We start from the raw sequence: 17,348 nt of genomic DNA on the forward strand, positions 1-17,348 counted from the left end.
GCAGAGCCAACAACACGCCAGCCCAGCGAGGGCACAGCCAACACACCAGAACAGATATTTGTACCGAGACAGTCCACCAGGGAAAGAAAGGCTCCCGACCGCCTCACCTTGTAAATAGTTTTCACTTTGACTTTGGGTGAGGAGTGATGTTGTGTATCTGTAAAGCATGCACTCCCATGTTCCACCACCAGGGAGCGCATCCACTGAAGTCCCAAGGGATCCCAGCATCCCTTGGGAGCACTGTATATAAGCCGGCTCCTAAGGCCTGTTCCTCATTCTGGAGTGTCTTAATAAAAACTGAGGTCATTGTTACTTTAACCTTCCTGTGTGCAGCCTCATCTGTGTCAGGAACACAACAGAAGCAATGACAGATAAGTTCGCCGCACAATGCAGAGCTTTTGTTTAACCCACTGCACGGTATGTGAGCTGTGACAGCCTTGCGTGTGATCCATGTTCGCTACCGTGGGGACTGACTGGTGCTGCCTGTTCCCGGACACCTCCGCCCTGTATCTGCTGTGTAGGATCTACTGAGGTGAGGCGCGAGATCGAGGCAAAGGTGCGGCAAATGATCGGGGCGGAGGAGCGGTGAGAGAACGTGGCTGAGATTCAGCGAGTGATCGCGCTGGAGGTACAGCGGATGTTTGGCGCGGAGGTGCGGTGAGAGATCGTGGCGGAGGTGCGGTGAGGGATCATGGTGGAGGTGCGGTGAGAGATCATGGCAGAGAAGCGGTGAGAGATTATGGCGGAGGTGCGGCAAATGAGGGTGGTGAACGGTTGTTTTTCGGACTGGCCGAAGGTATACAGTGGTGTTTCCCAGGACTCGGTTCTAGGACCACTGCTTTTCTTCGTATATATTAATGATTTGGACTTGGATGTACAGGGCACAATTTCAAAATTTGCAGATGATACAAAACTTGGAAGTATAGTGAACAATGAGGAGGATAGTGATAGACTTCAAAATGACATGGACAAGCTGATGAAATGGGCGGACATGTGGCAGCTAAAATTTAACGCAGAAAAATGTGAAGTGATACAATTTGGTAGGAAGAAGGAGGAGAGGCAATATAAACTAAAGGGTACAATTCTGAAGGGGGTGCATGAACAGAGGGACCTGGGGGTATATGTGCACAAATCGTTGAAGGTGGCAGGGCAGGTTGAGAAACTGGTTAAAAAAGCTTACGGGATCCTGGGCTTCACCAATAGAGGCATCGAGTACAAAAGCAAGGAAGTTATGATGAACCGTTATAAAACACTGATTCGGCCTCAATTGGAGTATGTCCAATTCTGGCCACCGTACTTTCGGAAGGATGTGAAGGTCTTAGAGAGGGTGCAGAAAAGATTTACAAGAATGGTTTCAGTGATGAGGGACTTCAGTTACTTAGAATTATAGAAAATGGGTGCAGGAGTAGGCCATTCGGCCCTTCGAGCCTGCACCACCATTCAATATAATCATGGCTGACCATGCAACTTCAGTACCCCATTCCTGCTTTCTCTCCATACCCTTTGATCGCTTTACCTATAAGGGCCACATCTAACTCCCTTTTGAATATATCTAACGAACTGGCCTCAACAACTTTCTGTGGTAGAGAATTCCACAGGTTCACAATTCTCTGAGTGAAGAAGTTTCTCCTCATCTCGGTCCTAAATGGCTTACCTCTTATCCTTAGACTGTGACCCCTGGTTCTGGATGTCAAGTATTCAACCAGCATTGTAACCCATGTATAATCTGACCTAAGTTGTTCACTGTGAGAACAATGACCACTATGTGGTGAACTTGTGGGAGACACTCCTAACCTGGACCTTCAGATATAAAAGGGGAAGCTCCACCCACTTCCTTCCCAGTAGTGCGGGACCGTCCCCCGGGACAATCCAGAGTGGCAACCTTTTCTCCGAATCTTTGTGGGTCACGATTACCGTGGCGCTGCCTAGCACCAGAATGATCTGCTTTGTGTATGTCCGTAGCTGTGCGTCAATCGGCGATAATTTTGGCCTTCTGGCCTTGGACGCCCACAACTTTTCGAACTGTTTGATACCCATCAGGGACTGGCTGGCACCCGTGTCTAACTCCATTGATACTGGGATGCCATTGAGGAGCAATTTCATCATTATCGGTGGCGTCCTGGTGTATGAACTGTATATGTGCTCCACATGAACTCGCTAAACTTCAGCTTCCAGCGATTTCCCCCAGTGTCCATTTCTGCAATTTCTGCAGGTATTTTGCTCATCTCTGCAAACTCCGGCTGTGTGTGTGCCTCCACGCCTCCAACATGAGCTGCTGTTTGAAACAAAAGGCCCCTTGCCAGTCGATTGTCCCTGACTGCCCCTATTATTGTCTTTGAGTGCGCCATTAACAGGTGTTGATGGCCCCATTACTGGCCGCATTGTCCCTTGCAATGGCGTGAATTGCCGTTCAGCTTGCTATTGTCTCTGTCGAACTCCCCCTCTGGGTTCGACTACATGTTGGGGCATGCCCGACTGCCCTTGTCTGCCTGGAGAACTGTGTGCTGCTTTAACAATGTTGAATCTCTGTCCCAACCATTCCTTATCACAGTACCTCTCGTCTGTTCTGCTCGTGGCCATGCTCGCGTGGTTTAAATCCCAGTTTCTTGTCGCCATTGATACGTCCTTACTATACAGTATAAATGCACACGAGGCCCATGCTTGAGAGAAGGTCAGTCTGTGACCTATCCTTTATTCCATAGCACTCAAGTGAAGGAAGTAGGTGGAGCTTCCCCTTTTATACCTGAAGGTCCAGGTTAGGAGTGTCTCCCACAAGTTCACCACCTAGTGGTCATTGTTCTCACAGTGTACAACTTAGGTCAGATTATACATGGGTTACAATGCTGGTCGAATACATGACACTGGACATCCCCAACATCGGGAACATTCTTCCTGCATCTAATCTGTCCAATCCCATCACTAGTCACTGCCTGCCATTCTGAAAAGGACCTGTTTATCCTGACTCTCTGCTTCCTGTCTGCCAACCAGTTCTCTATCCACATCAATACCCCCAATACCATGTGCCTTAATTTTGCCCACCAATCTCTTGTGTGGGACTTGTCAAAAGCCTTTTGAAAGTCCAAATGCACCACATCCACTGGTTCTCCCTTATCCACTCTACTAGTTAAATCCTCAAAAAATTCTGCTATTACATCTTTAATAATTGATTCCAACATTTTCCCCACTACTGATGTCAGGCTAACCAGTCTATAATTCCCTGTTTTCTCTCTCTCTCCTTTTTTTAAAAGTGGGGTTACATTAGCTACCCTCCAATCCATAGGAACTGAACAAGAGTCTATAGAATGTTGGAAAATGACGACCAATTCATCCACTATTTCTAGGGCCACTTGCTTAAGTACTCTGGGATGCAGACTATCAGGCCCTGGGGATTTATTGGCCTTCAGTCCCTTTAATTTCCCCAACACTATTTCCTGACTAATAAGGATTTCCCTCCGTTCCCCCTTCTCGCTTATGTTGATAGACTGGAGAAGCTGGGGTTGTTCTCCTTAGAGCAGAGAAGGTTGAGAGGAGATTTGATCGAGGCGTTCAAAATCATGAGGGGTCTGGACAGTAGATAGAGAGAAACTGTTCCCATTGGTGGAAGGGTCGAGAACCAGAGGGCAGATTTAACGATTGGCAGAAGAACCAAAGGCGACACGAGGAAAAACTTTTTTATGCAGCGAGTGGTTAGGATCTGGAATGCGTTGCCTGGAGGTAGATTCAATTGTGGCTTTCAAAAGGGAGCAATGTGTGGCGGCCAGGCCCGGAAATCGGCGCGGTCCCAGCCTGCAAGACCATCAGCAGGCCGAGGCCATTGGAGGGAGCAGCGTGCGGCGGTATACCACTGCAGGGAGCAGCGCGTGCTGCTGCAGGAGGACAATGGCTACGAAGCCAGGTCGCTGATTGCAGTGCGGGCAGGCACAGCAGGAGGGGCGAAGGAGCGGCAAGAGTCTATAGGAGGAAGTGACCGGGGCCCAGGAGAGGAGTGAATCTGGGACCCAGAAGAGGCGAGGGCCCAGGGGCAGCACGGGCCCAGCCCACACTGCGATATGTGAGCGCACTGGGTCCGTGCAGCAGAGCAGGTCTCCAGTCGTCCTGGTTAACCCTTGCCACTGGACCAAGACCTAGCTCTGTCAAACCTGTGTGGTGGCTGGTGTGCAACGGCCACCCCACGTTAAAAAAATCCACGCACAGGCATCTTCCACCCTTCAGGATGTAGTTCGGGACCTGGAATATTAGGTCCTTCATTGAAACACCTGTGAACTCATCCCTTTTTGGCGTGGAAGCAAGTCATCCTCGATACGAGGGACCACCTATGATGAGGGGATAAATACCTGAAGGAAAAAAATTTGCAGGGCTGCTGGGAAAGGGTGGCGAGAGTGGGACTGGCTGAGGTGCTCTTGGAGAGCCGGCACGGACTCGACTGCCGAATGGCCTCCTTCTGTGCTGTATCCATGCTATGATTCTATGAATCTTCATTGGTTGGCCTGGCATAGGGCAGAAATAGTCCACATTTTAGCTCACATAAAGTTTCTTATAGGCAGCCTCTGGAAATCAAGGAAACTTGCTTCCACTCTAAAAGTGAGTTCTCAGGTGACTGAACAGTCCAATACGGGAATTACAGTCTCTGTCACAGGTGGGACAGTCAGTGGTTGGAGGAAAGGGAGGGTGGGGAGTCTGGTTTGCCGCACGCTCCTTCCGCTGCCTGCGCTTGGTTTCTGCATGCTCTCGGCGACGAGACTCGAGGTGCTCAGCGCCCTCCCGGATGCACTTCCTCCACTTAGGGCGGACTGGTCTTTGGGCCAGGGACTCTCAGGTGTCGGTGGGGGATGTTGCACTTTATCAGGGAGGCTTTGAGGGTGGTCCCTTGAAACGTTTCCTCTGCCCACCTGGGGCTCGCTTGCCGTGTAGGTGCTCCGAGTAGAGCGCTTGCTTTGGGAGTCTCGTGTTGGGGCATGCGGACAATGTGGCCCTGCCCAGCGGAGCTGGTCGAGTGTGATTATTGTGAGTTGAGCAGCTTCATTTATAACCCCCCAAGGGCCGAAAATAAGCTCAAGTTAAATCTTCGAAAGTGCAGCAACTGTAACTTCCAGACTAGTCAACCAATGAAAGGAAAAGTGCTTTTGTTTCAAGATATCTGATTGTATTTCGTGCCACAAATGGATATGAGCCTCTCTGTAATACTGTTTAATTTTTCACACAAAGCCTGATGTCTCTTTGCCAGTTTGCCATACATTGCAAAAACGCGATTCCATTTGTTTGCTGCTGACTGCCAACAATGAAGATGGAGCATAAACCCATTCAACGCACATTAATAAACAATCAGTCCACACCACAGTGTGTGACAGAGAAGCGCACGGAAAGTGCTATTTCAGGGTATAAATAAGAAAGCTAATTTCTTTCTATAGGTTACAGCCTCAAGGCAGCTATTCTCCCTTAACATTGGGGAAAAAAAAAAATAATGTGATTTCCGTCCGACTGCAAGTACCGATTATTTTAATTTTTTATTTCAAAAATAGATGCTTTGCTGCGGACTGACTGAACAGGCTCTCCGTGTTTTACTGTCAAAGGAGAACTTAATGCTATTGGGAATGGTAAATGTCAGTAGTTTACTCAAATGAATAACACGTTTGTGCTCTTCACTCTTGTGTCTTGTGGAACATCCACCTTGAAACATTTCATTGAACAGCTGCATTCGATTCCTTTCCTGCAGTGTCAGCCGTGGCTCAGTGGGCAGCACACTCACCTCTGAGTCAGGAGGTTGTGGGTTCAAGTCCCACTCCAGAGACCTGAGCACGCAAAAATATAAGCTGACGCTCCCAGTGCAGTGCTGAGGGAACGATGCACTGTCGGAGGGGCAGTACTGAGGAGTGCTGTACTGTCGGAGGGACAGTACTGAGGGAGTGCTGCAATGTCGGAGGGGCAGTACTGAGGGAGCGCTGCACTGTCGGAGGGGCAGTACTGAGGGAGCGCTGCACTGTCGGAGGGGCAGTACTGAGGGAGCGCCGCATGGTCGGAGGGGCAGTACTGAGGGAGTGCCGTACGGTCGGAGGGGCATTGCTGAGAGAGCGCCGCACGGTCGGAGGGGCAGTGCTGAGGGAGTGCCGCACGGTCGGAGGGGCAGCGCTGAGGGAGTGCCGCACTGTTGGAGGGGCAGTGCTGAGGGAGCGCCGCACTGTCGGGGGGCAGTACTGAGGGAGCGCCGCACTGTCGGGGGGCAGTACTGAGGGAGCGCAGCACTGAGGGAGCGCCGCACTGTTGGAGGGGCAGTACTGAGGGAGCGCCGCACTGTCGGAGGTGCTGTGTTTTGTATGAGACATAAATCTGAAGAAGAGCAGGGGAGTTGTCCTGGGGCCAATATTTATCCCTCAATCAACATAACAAAAACAGATTATCTGGTCACTATCACATTGTTGTGTGTGGGAGCTTGCTGTGCGCAAATTGGCTGCTGCGTTTCCCACGTTACACTTCAAAAGCGAGTGGTTAGGATCTGGAACGCGCTGCCTGAAAGGGTGTTGGAGGCAGACTCAATCGTGGTTTTCAAAAGGGAAGGAAAAAAAATTGAAGGGCGACTGGGAAAGACTTCATTGGCTGTAAAGCGCTTTGAGACGTCCGGTGGTCATGAAAGGTGTTATATAAATGCAGGTCTTACTTTCTTTAGGGCATTCCCACGGCTAATAACCGTTGTCTGCAGAGTTTGTCATCTAGCGTATTTTGTCTGTTAATATAATGATGTCAATTTGACTATTCCAACGCTCTCCAGGCCGGCCTCCCACCCATCTTGCACCTTCCGTAAACTTGAGCTGATCCAAAACTCTGCTGACTGTGTCTTAACTCGTATCTTATGTCCTGTTCACCCATCGCTTCCTGCGCTCACTGATCCGGTCAATGCCTTGATTTTAAAATTTTCATCCTTGAGTTCCAATCCCTCCATGGCCTCGCCCCCTCCCTATCTCTGTAATCGCCTCCAGCCCCACAACCCCCCCGAGATCTCTGCACTCCTCCAATTCTGGCCTCTTGTGCGTCCCCAATTTTAATTGCTCCACCATTGGCGGCCGTGCCTTCAGCTGCCTGGGCCCTGAGCCTGAGCTCTGAAATTCACGCACTAAATTCCTCTATCTCTCTCTCTCTCCAGCTCTACGACGCTCCTTAAAACCTACCTCTTTGACCAAGCTTTTGGTCACCTGCCCTAATATCTCCTTATGTGGCTCGGTTCTGTGTCAAATTCTGTTTGATAACGCTCCTGTGAAGTGTCTTGGGATGTTTCATTATGTTAAAGGCGCTATATAAATGCACATTGACAGGCATGTACTCATTCCAAAAGTGTCAGTGTCTAAGCTTTGCTGCAGGAATCCCACTTTCCCGGTTTCTCTCCATTCACCTGTATCTTTTTTAAAATTTGTTCACGGGGTCTGAGCGTCGCTGGCAAGGCCGGCATTTATTTCCCATCCCTAATTGCCCTTGAGAAGGTGGTGGTGAGCCGATATATTTCCAAGTCAGAATGGTGTGTGACTGGGAGGGGAACGTGGAGGTGGTGGTGTTCCCATGCGCCTGCTGCCCTTGTCCTTCTAGGTGGTAGAGGTCGCGGGTTTGGGAGATGCTGCCGAAGAAGCCTTGGCGAGTTGCTGCAGTGCATCTTGTAGGTGGTACATTCTACCCCGTAGTGGACAAAATCTACACTGTGGCTCCGGGAGGAGCTCCTCAGCCATGGGGAGAAGACGGTTGAGGAGGATTCTAGCAACGACTTTTCCAGTGGTTGATAAAAGGGAGATTCCTCTGTAGGTACCACAGTCATAGAAACATAGAAACATAGAAAATAGGTGCAGGAGTAGGCCATTCGGCCCTTCGAGCCTGCACCACCATTCAATATGATCATGGCTGATCATGCAACTTCAGTACCCCATTCCTGCTTTCTCTCCATACCCCTTGATCCCTTTATCCGTAAGGGCCACACCTATCACCCTTTTGAATATATCTAACGGACTGGCCTCAACAACTTTCTGTGGTAGAGAATTCCACAGGTTCACAATTCTCTGAGTGAAGAAGTTTCTCCTCATCTCGGTCCTAAATGGCTTACCCCTTAACCTTAGACTGTGGCCCCAGTCGGACTTGTCCCCTTTTTTTAAAGATGGTCACGATTGCTGCATCTCTGAGATCTCCCGGCATGCTCTCCTCTTTCCAGATGAGAGAGATGAGGTCATGTATCCATGCCAATAGTGCCTCTCCGCCATACTTTAGTGCCTCAGCGGGGATTCCATCCGCTCTTGTTGCCTTGTTGTACTTGAGCTGGCGGATAGGCCTTTTCTTCCTCGTGCAGGGCTGGGGTTTTGCTGAAGTGGTGGTGGGCCGCATGGAGTCGAGGACACTCGAGTCAAAGTCAGAGTCTCGATTGAGGAGATCTTCGAAGTGCTCCTTCTGGCGGGCCCTGACTGCCTCGGTGTCCTTGATGGGTGTCTCCCCATTCTTGGCCAGCAGTGTGGGGTGGGTCCTTGGGTGTTTGGGCCGTAGGCGGACATGACTGCGGTGAAGAATCCTCGTACATCATGGCTGTCGGCCAGCTGCTGGATCTCCTGTGCTTTCTCCACCCAACATCTATTCTTTAGGTCGTGGGTTTTTTGTTGGACCTCGGCCTTAAGCCGTCTGTAAAGCTGCTTTGCTGCTCCAGAGTTGGGTTGTTGCTTTAGATTCAGACCTTTACGGCGCAACAGCTGCAAGAAAAATGCAGGGAGCAGCCCCAACCCTTGTACATGGCCTTCTTTGACCTTACAAAGGCCTTTGACACTGTCAACCGCGAGGGACTATGAAGCGTCCTCCTCCGTTTTGGCTGCCCCCAAATGTTTGTCACCATCCTCCGCCTGCTCCACGACGATATTATCCTGACCAATGGATCCATCTGTAAGGTTCGAAAATCCACCGCCGCATTTTATTGGAACGCCCTAAGGACAAGAAAACTACCATGGGATCGTCCTATACATTTTAAATGAACATTTTTGGCCAAGTAAAATCTTCAGACCAGGCAGGCTGGGAAACGTGTGGGTGGATACAGACATTGTGGAGTCTGGCTCACAAGCGAGACAGAGGCACTGGTCAATGGGGGAAAAGTGGATTCTGGCAGGCCAATCAGGGGTCGAGTAGGGCCTGAAGCAGAGAAATCCTCAACCAATGGGGACTACCCGGCCCAGTTTGAAAATATGACTCCCCCTAATGAATGTGGACCATCATCTACCTAATGGCCCATCAAAGGGGAGGCCCAAACCGATTGACTCCCAGGACTGTTACAATGGACCAGCAGACGTTGAGGCACCAATGTGCACTGAAACAATACCCCGGTCCTCACACCTACCTGTACCTGTGACATCTTCTGATTAAATATTCAAAGCTATCTCCCCGCCCAAACGGACACAATGGACCACCAACTGAGTTTGAGCGCGAAAAGGCCAGAACTAAATTGGATACAAAGATAGTGAGCTTTTGGAGGCAATTGGAGTGAGCTTTTGGAAGCAGTTGGAGTGAGCTTTTGGGAGTTGAGTCATCATTTCACAGGGCCCTCGCTCTGGGGAATGTGTGCTTAACTCCAGCAGCTTTTTGCCGAGGAGCCAACCGAAAGGCAAAGAGAAGAAACCGACGCGACATCGAGGAGGAAAACCGAACCGACCAACAACGTAAAACCCACCCCAGAGGGACCCCGAGCTGAAATAAGTGCCCCCAGAACCCCGGAGTTGATGGGATTGTGAGTGTAGCCCAAACCCCCCTCACAGACTCAATTTAGGACAGGAATTGGTAAGAAGGGTGGAAGTGGGAGGTGTGGTTGTGTGTGAGTGGAATGTTTTAACTTCTTATTTTCCCCTTCCCTGTTGCGAGATTTTTCGTGTTGTTGAGTGAGATTGTGCCATTTCTGCTATTTATGACCTCTTCCTATGTCCTCTATCTTGGTGGTTACTATTCTAAATAAACAACATTAGCCATTTTGCACTCTTACCCACTGTGTCTGGTGCCTCGTTACTCACCCATCCTCATAAATCGCACGTACAGAACCCCAGGGGAGTGTGGATTCGAACCCACACCCCAAGCTCCCCTTACAATGGCGACCACGAAGGGACGAGCATTGAGTGAGGGTGAAGAGACAGTCAGTCTTGGTGGAGAGGAGTATAAAATGGAGGGTCGAATTGCTCGGTATGTAACAGCAAGGATAAACTGCTGAAGGAAGTGGGTGCAGGCGCTGCTGAGGGCTGAACGGCCTGAGGACGCAGCAGCCAGGTGGACCCAGAGTAAAGATCATAAAAGATCAGTGGAAAAGGCAGTGTGGCTGATTTGTTTTCAGAAGCAAATACAGGTCTTGGACAGGCAGGTAGACGTCCTGCAGACAGAGTTAGCGGAGCAGAGAGAGGAGCTAGTAAAGACCAGCAAAGAAAGGGAAAAGCTGGATGAGGATTTAAAGTGGGAGAGGCAGGAACGAGAGAGAGATGGAGGAAGCTATCGCAACCACAGGGAGTACCATCAGTCCCAGGTAACTGAGGGAAAAGGTTACATCAGGGGACTGTAGGAGGAACTTGCCCAGGCTCAGAACCAGGGAAGGTTGGGAGAGGGTAAGAGTCTCCAGCTACAGGCTGCGCTTCAGGCGTGCCCCAGCAGGGCAGAGGCGGATCATCGTTCCTTTCAGGAACGAATCGATCGGCTCACCCTGGCTCTGGCTGAAGCCAAAGCAGCCCTTGTTCTAGCCGGAGCAAAAGCTCTGGAAGTGCCCGAGACTCGAATCCCCACCCGGCCCGACACCAAAGCTCTGGCCCTAGCTGAGGCAAAAGCCCTTAAGCTGGGCTGAAAGCAAGGCACCCAGTAAAGGAGTGGTGTGCCTTATCAGCCCAGCCAAGGTGCGGAAGGGGGAGCATTGTGAAACAGGCTGTGGGGAGAGGGATAGGGAGGAAGTATCCTACAGGCCCTCTCCCACAGCCCCATTGGGGATCCCGGAGGAGAGGCAGGGGGAAATGCTGGAATCTAAACCTCTGGGACCAGCCCCAATGTGCCCCATCAGGCAGAGTAGATTCAGACCACCCGCAGTGGGTCAGGCTGAGGGTCCCCTATAGAACCAGTACGTGTTTCCCCACAGTGCAGCCCAGCTGTGGCAGATGGTGGCCTATGTGAATAAACTTACCCGAAAAGGAGACCCCTCTGTCCACTTTATGGAAGTACAGCAGGTAGGAGACATAAATGACTGCGATGAGGCCGAACGGAGCAAACTGCTCCTGTTCTCACTGGACCCAGCCCTGTGTCAGGCTCTCTCTGCTGAGAGCAAGAGGGGTCAGCGAAGAGTGGCCGCTCTCCAGGAGGATATCCTGGAGGCCATGAGGTTGAACGACGGCTGTCCGTTCGACCGGGTACAGGCCACTGTCCAGAGACCCGGGGAGACCCCCCAGGCGTTCGCTGATCGACTGTGGAGAGTGTATGAGGAAGCCAGTGGGGGGAATTTGGACCGAACCCAGCTGGATCCACACCGACGTGGTCGCTGGCTGCGTGCACTGGTGGCAAACAGCCTACCGGAGTTGCGCGCCCAGGCCAACCTGTGGTTCGATTTCAGAGACCCCCAAGCCACAGAGGAGACGGTGCTGAAGCAGCTGACCCTCTCTTATCCAATGGCAGAATTGGGGGGGAGAAACCCACCAAGGGGAAGGTGCGTGAGATCCGCCCCGGCTCTGATAAGAGAGAGTGGAGGCAAGAAGGGAATTGGCAGACAGGCAGAGAGGTGGTTTGCTACGGGTGCGGGGAGACAGGGCACATGAGGCGGGAATGCCGGGCTCCGAGGCAGGAAAAGAGAGGTCCACAGGCCCCAACCTCAGCCCCAGTCCCCGCGGCCGCAAGCCCTCCCAAGCCAGCTGTGCCCAGCCCTGCCACCCCACTCGAAGGTCTCCTCGCAGCTCTGCAGGCACTCTTTACCCAGACTGGGAAGGTCGCAGCCTTGACCGGGGGAGAAGTCCCTCAGTCCAAGACCAACACCCCCCAATGACAAGACCCCAAGGAACCCTTGTACCACTGCCCGGTCACCTATGATGCGTGGAACAGACCACGTGTCATGATGGGGGTTGAGGGGGTCCGGGGGGAGTATCTGCTGGACACAGGGGCCTCATGCACCCCTACCTCACCCCTATCCAGTGGAATCCCCTACTGCCTAACCAGCTTCGCTGGAGAAGAACGCAAGGGCTTCTTCTCCAAACCACTGCAGATACACATAGGCACCCTCCACACCATATGGAAGTGTGTCCTTCTGCCGTGGGAGGGAGTGGGTAAAGGCATCCTAGGGGCAGATTTCCTCAGTGGACAGAAAATTCTGGTCGACCTGAGGAACCACTGTCTGTGGGGCACAGCTGACCCCGGGGAGGGGGAGGGTACAGCCGTCATCCAGGGGAAGCAGGGGAAGGGTTCCCTCTACACTGTAAAGCCGAAGGAGGGATATGACCTCGGAGCTCTGGTAGACGGCACCCCGATGATCGATCAGGCTTTTGTGCGGGCCAACCTGGCGGCATTTGCCAGGCATAAGCACGACTGTAGACGAGTAAATGGGGTCGAGGTCAGAGTAGATGGGGACCCCATGTCTAAGCCCCAGAAGCAGTATAATTTTCCCAGGGAGGCTGAGGCAGACCTCGAGGTCGCATTGGGATCTCTAGTCAGACAGGGAGTGTTGAGGCCAATAGCCACACATGTGAACTCTCCACTTTGGCCGGTTAGGAAAACGGACAATTCTTGGAGGGCCACAGTGGACTACCGAGTCCTCAATAAAAATATCCCTGCCTATGCGCCCACAGTGGCAACCGTAGCCCACCTAGTCACAGCCGTCTTTACGGTACTGGACATCTCGAATGGGTTCTGGTCCATCCCGCTGGTTAGAGATCCCAATGCGACCTCTAGGTCTGCCTCAGCCTCCCTGGGAAAATTATACTGCTTCTGGGGCTTAGACATGGGGTCCCCATCTACTCTGACCTCGACCCCATTTACCTGTACAAATTCGCCTTTACATTCAAAGGACAGCAGTATACCTGGAACTGTCTTCCCCAGGACTTCCACAACAGTCCGAGCATTTTTTTAATCAGTGTATGGCCAATTGCCTGAAAGAATTGAGCAGACCCAGACAGCTAGTCCAGTGTGTGGACAACCTGCTGCTATTCTCCGATTCGGAGGAAGCGCACGGTTCCCTGCTGCCAGAGCTGTTGGGACTGCTGCACCAGGAGGGTTTTAAAGTAAACCCTAAGAAGGCACAGATCGGCCAGACAGAGGTAAAATTCCTGGGGCTGACTGTGCGGGCAGGGGAGAGAGCCATTGATGAGGCTAAGAGGAGGGCAGTTCAGGAGTTACTGGCTCCGACTACAGTTACAGGGGTGAGGTCGTTCCTGGGTCTGACCAGTTACTGCAGGGACTTCATTGAGGATTACGCAGACCATTGCAGCCCCCCTACTCCGGCTCTTGTGCAAAGGCGTGGAGTGGGAGTGGGATGAGGACTGTGATGCAGCGTTTACCCGCCCCAAGGGAGACCTGCAAAAAGCTCCGGCCCTGGGAGCGGTGGATGAGGGCGAGGAATTTTTCCTGGAAGTAGCAGCCAGCGGGGATAGCTTCAGTGCTGTGCTGATGTAACAGCGGCACGGCCAGCTGAGGCCCTTGGTCTACTCCTCCAGGGTCCTCACTGAGTCTGAGAGGGGTTACTCAAACTGTGAAAGGCATCTGCTGGCCACCCACTGGGCTGTGAAGCGGTGGCAGGTGTTTACAGGAGTGTCCCCAATCACCCTCCTCACTCATCACACCCCCACTCAGATGCTGCTGGATGGGAGAGTTGAGGATGGGACAGTGAGCAGCGCACGCATTGCTCGCTGGACCCTCCTGCTCTCACAGATGGATTTGAGAGTAAAAGGGATGTGTGAGCCCCGACTGGCAGCCAACACCCTGTACCCGGGAAAGCCCACCATTGCTCCGTTGAGGGGGTCTGGGACGAGGACATAGGGCTCCGGGCGGGGATCCATCCCCACGGCCAGGAGATCTATGTTGACGGGTCCAGCACGATGGTGGCGGGGGAAAGGCTCACAGGGTGCGGGATTTATGATCCCCAGGCAGGCATTGCCAGGGCCATAAAGCTCCCAACCACCATGAGCGCCCAGCACGCTGAACTGTCGGCAGTCATGTATGTAGTCACCCGCCCCGACGTATTACCACGGCCCTATACTATCTGTTCAGATAGTATGTTCACCTGCAATGCCTGCACGGAGTACCGAGCCATCCGGTCCCGTCGCGGGTATACATCTGCAGACGGTAAGCCCCTGGCCATAAAACCCCTCCTGCAGCACATCATGCAGGCAGTAGGGACCGGGGCAGACATTTGCATTCACAAAGTAAAGGCCCATTACAAACATGAGCCCAGGGCTGCGGGGAACCAAAAGGCAGATCAGCTGGCCAAAGAGGGAGCCCGAGCGGGAACCAAGTGGAACCCGCTCAAGGCAGGCCCCATAGCAGCTATCTGGGGCGGACAAGGGACACAAGGGAGCGCAGGGGTGGCTTTGGCCCAGGACCTCCAGCAGGTACAGGCACGAGATCCCGTCCTCAAGTCCGTCATGGACAAGCTGACTGCGGGAGAAAAGGTCGAAGGACCGTACGGAGGCACAGGCCTCCATGTTAGGGAGAAGATGTTGTTTAAAGGAGAGCAGTGAATAGTGCCCCAGCAGCACCAGAGGGAGTTCCTTCAGCTGGCCCACGCAGGCCCTGGAGCTGGACACCCCGGACCGGAGGTCACCTGGCAACGGGTGGAACAGGTCAGGTGGTGGCTCCAGCTCCAGGAAGACACTCGTGAATTTTGCGTGAACTGTCTTGTCTGTGCAACCAATAATCCAGATCCCCAGAAAAGAAAGGTGTCTCTTGGACACGCAAGGAGGGTAGAAGGACTATGGCAATCGATACAAATCAATTACATAGGGCCCCTACCTGTGGCTAAGGGAGGGTACCAGTACTGCCTGGTTTTGGTAGACACTTTCACAAAGTGGGTTGAAGCCTTCCCTTGCCGAACAGCCACAGCAGCGGGGACCGCCAGGATATCGGTTAGGGAGGTTTTCTCCAGGTGGGGACTTCCACAGTACGTGGAGTCTGACCGGGGGAGCCACTTCACGGGACAGGTCATGCAGGCAACCCTGAAGGTGCTGGGGATTGAGGGAAAGTGGCAAGTGGCCTACAACCCCCAGTCCTCGGGGTTAGTGGAGCGTATTAATAGGACCTTGAAAGAAAAACTCAGGAAGGAGACTGGGGATTCCCCGCAGAGGTGGGTGGAGAGGTTGCCCCTGGTTTTGATGGGGATCCGGGCCAGCCAGTTGAAAAGCACGGGGTATTCCCCATCCGAGCTCGTGTCTGGAAGAGCCATGCGAACCCCCACCCATGTACTTGCCCCGGTCTTGACGGAAGCTCAGGTAATCGAGGTGAATAGGGACCGCTTTACCAAGAGTCTGTTGGAGCACCTCAAGCAGATTCACTACATGGGGAAGCAACATCAGACCAACCGATTGCTGCTGGAACCGAGCAAACACCACGAGTGGCAGGTGGGGAACCAGGTCATGGTCCACAACTTTGCCAGGGTGGGAGTCTTTGAGCCACTATACATGGGGCCTTACAGCATTGTCGACAAGGCAAGCCCCATGGTATACGCGGTCAAGATGCCCCGCCGGGTTAAATGGTTTCACATTAACCAATGTAAACTGTTTAACCCCAACAAAGCAAAACCTTGTGGGAAAGGGCAGCCCGGAGGGATAATCCCAACGGGAAGCCCAAGCCCCCAGCCCACCACTGTAGCCCCACCGATCCTACCACAAGGAGCAGTGAGTTGCTTCACAGGTATAAACTACCCACAGATTTGGGACCCACAGGAAGGGGGATTCCCACCCTACATATGGGACGAGGACTCACCTCCACCCGTTAGGAGATCCGCTCGCACTCCGCAGCCAAGGGTGTCACTGTCCCGAGCAGCCTGTTTTACTTTCCCGAGAGGTACTAGGGGAAAAGGGCCACGCAGGGCAGGCAGCCAGTCACTGGACGTGACCCCACAGCCAAGGTCTCCTGACGGGGAAGGGGCTGTACCGGAGGAAGGGGCCGCCGACAGTGAGGAGCCTGTCGGGGCTAGCCGAGCTTTTGGTGCAGACAGCCCAGAGCCTGCAGGAGAGGGAGTGACGGCGGGTCCCAGTAGTAAGTGGTCCCTAGAAGAACTGAGGAAACGCTGTGAGACTATCAGCTGCGAGTGGTTTCGGGTGGAACCCTTGTACAACCCAAAGCCCCCAGAGGATACGGGAGTCCCCGGCAGTGAGCAGCCTGCCGGGGTAATTTTTGTTGCTCCCGAGGGCAGTGAGCCATTCCTGGAGGGGGTGAGGGGCTGTCCCAGCCCAGTAAGCACCACTCAAAGCTCGGGGGACACCTTGGCAGGGGAGACAGAGGGGCCGCGGAGGTCGGTCCGGCCCAAGAGGCCAAAGGAGAGGTGGTCTCCCCCCTACATTCCCCCGCATAAAAGGAAAACCAAGGAGCATCCCAGGGATTAGCACAGCCACCCGGGAAGGGTGGCAAGCAGGTTAAAAAGGAGAGCAGTAGGTGTGTACAGATATATATAAGGTTTTCTCTGGTGTAGTGGGGCTCAGGTGGCCTCTGCAATATAGGGAGTATAACAGTGAGGCTTTTGAGCCAATAGGATAGGGAGCCTGGACTTTTTTTTTTCTCTCACTTCCTCTTTTGTGTAAGGTTTATTTGTTGTTTCAAGTGTTTATTAGTTGAAACCCCTTGACTTCCACAGTAAAATTGCGGTTTGCGGCCAGACCGATAGGCACACACAGTTTAAACCCGTGCAGGGGTACTGTGAGGTGTAGACAGAGTGGAAAATGGGGGAGGGATGAGCCAGGGGGCTCAGGGTTTTTGAACCAAATGAGGTTTTGTCTTTCAGAAGAGGAACCAGAGATGAGGAAAATCCTGCTCCTGTGCACCTACATCAGAATGTGCATCGGCTACCGGGGAGAGACTGAAGAAGCCATTATTTTTGGATGCTCAGGGGGGCAGGCACCGACTGCCACCACAGGAGAAGGGACCCCAGGGGTAGAGGGGACCACAATATATACCCACAGGGGAAGGTGGCCAGGGTGGCTGGGGTCCAATTCCACTAGATACTCCAGCCACCCCGGGGTCACGTATGGGGAAGCATCAGTCTCCTGCCCCAGCATTGAGGTGACCGCATCCCGGGTTAGGGTAGTGGTTGGGAAGAGGGTTCGCCTGACCTGTAAGGGGCACATCCCGGTGGGAAGGTGATGGTGGCTCAGGAAGCTGAGCAAGGACATGGGAAACCCGACAACAGATTG

This window comes from Pristiophorus japonicus, chromosome 2 (genome assembly GCF_044704955.1).
Source record: "Pristiophorus japonicus isolate sPriJap1 chromosome 2, sPriJap1.hap1, whole genome shotgun sequence".
Classification (NCBI taxonomy): domain Eukaryota; kingdom Metazoa; phylum Chordata; class Chondrichthyes; family Pristiophoridae; genus Pristiophorus; species Pristiophorus japonicus.